The 2,400-nt window shown below is 28.7% G+C and overlaps 1 pseudogene; it reads right to left on the bottom strand.

Annotated features, from left to right (window-relative positions):
- Positions 1 to 1,704: 1,704 nt before the first annotated feature.
- On the bottom strand, positions 1,705 to 2,382 carry LOC112681132 (annotated as a pseudogene).
- Positions 2,383 to 2,400: the final 18 nt, after the last annotated feature.

Below are 2,400 nucleotides of genomic sequence, written 5' to 3'. Positions count from 1 at the left end.
TCAATCTTGAAATATTGTTCTGTAAGTTAGAATTTTTTGGATTTTTTTGATCCTTTACTTTCCTGGTTTCGCTCCTTTCTAACTAACCGTTTTCAAATAGTTAAATATCAACATTTCTGCTCTTCTAAATTTAGTGTTCCATCTGGTGTTCCCCAAGGTGACCATTTGTCAACTCTCCTTTTTAACATTTTCATAAATGATTTACCAGATGTTATAAAAAAGTCTGAAATTTATTTATTTGCTGATGATACCAAACTATTAAAAATAATAAAAGATAATCAAGATGCTACTGATTTACAATCAGATTTAAACAATTTACAAAATTGGTGTGAAAGTAATGATCTATTTTTAAATATAGAAAAATGTAAGGTTATGCGTTTTAATTTAATCAAGAACCCAATTATTTTTAATTATTCTATTTCAAATTCTAATCTCGAATTTGTCTCTACTTTTAAGGATCTTGGAATAATATTTGATTCTAAACTAAATTTTTCTTATCACACTGAATTTATTAAAAATAAAGCAATGCGTACCCTAGGTTTTATCAAACGTTCTTGTAATGATTTTTCTGATCCTTTAGCCTTAAAAATTCTTTATTATTCGTTAGTTCGTTCAAACTTTGATTATTGTCCACTTATTTGGATAAACAATACGTCTAAACAAGATGATAATATTGAATCCGTACAAAATAACTTTTTGCGATTTATATCTTTTAAATTCAACATACATAGGCCACCACATGGTTCATATGAAAATATTCTTAACTACTTAGATCTTATGCCCCTTAAAGTCAGACGTTTACAGCTGCTCTCAAAATTTCTACATAAACTGATTTCTGGCTTAATTGATTGTCCTGAATTACTTTATTTGATCAACTTTAAAATTCATTCCTTTAATACCAGAAATCCTGAACTTTTTTATCCTGTTTATTCTGACAAAAAATATATAATTAATTGTCCTGCTAATCAATTAATGTTTGCTGGTAATAGTTTTACATTTAATTTTAATTAGTTAAGTTCACTTTTCTATTGTCATACTCTTGCTTATTTTATATATTCAGTATCTTAAAATAATAATTTGTAATTATTATTAATATTAATTTGTATTTCTCAATTTACATTATATACTGTACAGTGCACACATTATATTTAATTGTAATCATTTAGATGTAATCTAACCATTTGTTTAAGGACTTTGTCCGTTTAATTATTATAAATAAATAAATAAATAAATTGTTGAACATCTCCAAAGAAATTTCTAATACTTGAATATTTATCACATGTATCCACAACAACTAAATTTAAGATATGTGCAAAACACCAAACATAAATAGCATTTGGGTTTTTCTCTTGGACATAAGATCGAAGACCAAAATATTGTCCTTGCATTGATGCAGCCCCATCGTAAGATTGAGCACATAGTTTTGTTGTCCAATCTAAATTATATTTACTACAAATATCACAAAAAACATTAAACATTCCCAATCCTGTGGAATCAGGGGCTTCTTTCATAGCAACAAGTCTCTCTTCAGTTTGACCTTTTTCATTAACAAAACGTAGGACTAATGAAAACTGCTCCAAGTTTGAAACATCAGTAGTTGTGTCTATAATTATTGAAAATACTCCTGCTTTTTTAACTCTCCTCAAAATCTCTTCTCGTACCATTTCACCCATAACACTCAACATATTATATTGACAAACATTTGATAAAAATGTTTATCTGTTTTTTTTTTTGCATTCTGAATTTTGGATAAATGAGCCGACAGTAAAGGATATAAAGGATATTTAGCTAAAAGTTTGACAAGTTCTACAAAGTTACCTTGATTGGATGAACCCCAGTGTTCACTGTGACCTCGAAATGCATTGTTTTGCCGAGCTAAGTACCATAAAGCTTCAAAAATTATTTTACAGTTTCTCTATTTTCTGCAACCTGTGAATTTGATGATGATAATAACTGCACATCAACCCTTAATTGACTTGTATACATAACTCGGCGTATTTCAGACTGTAAGAGTTCTGGTGCAGATTCGTGTACTTTAATTTTATATGAAATATGTCTCCAGTCATTAGTTCCATGTTTTGAAAATTGATCATGTTTTTCATTTGGCAATCCAAACAATTTACAAACTATACAAAAGACGCAATCGGTAGAAGGAGAATATGATAGCCAATTGCGTTTTACAAAACTTCCTAGTGAAATTTCTTTAAAATAATATTTTTCATGAAATGATCTTACACGATTACCTTGTTGTTTTGTAGGAAATATACAACCACTTAATTGTGATTTGGAAGGTTGGCATGGCTCTAAAGATGCAAAATGAGCAAAAAGTTCACTAGATACATTAGAGTTCATCACAGCGGGATCATTGGGAAATTGTTCTAAACTTAACGTATCTATTTG

Source organism: Sipha flava, unplaced genomic scaffold (assembly GCF_003268045.1).
Source record: "Sipha flava isolate LNK unplaced genomic scaffold, YSA_version1 18625_pilon_pilon, whole genome shotgun sequence".
In the NCBI taxonomy this organism is placed as follows: Eukaryota; Metazoa; Arthropoda; class Insecta; order Hemiptera; family Aphididae; genus Sipha; species Sipha flava.
Note: the sequence above shows the minus strand (reverse complement) of the source record. Positions and strands in the feature narration are given on the sequence as shown.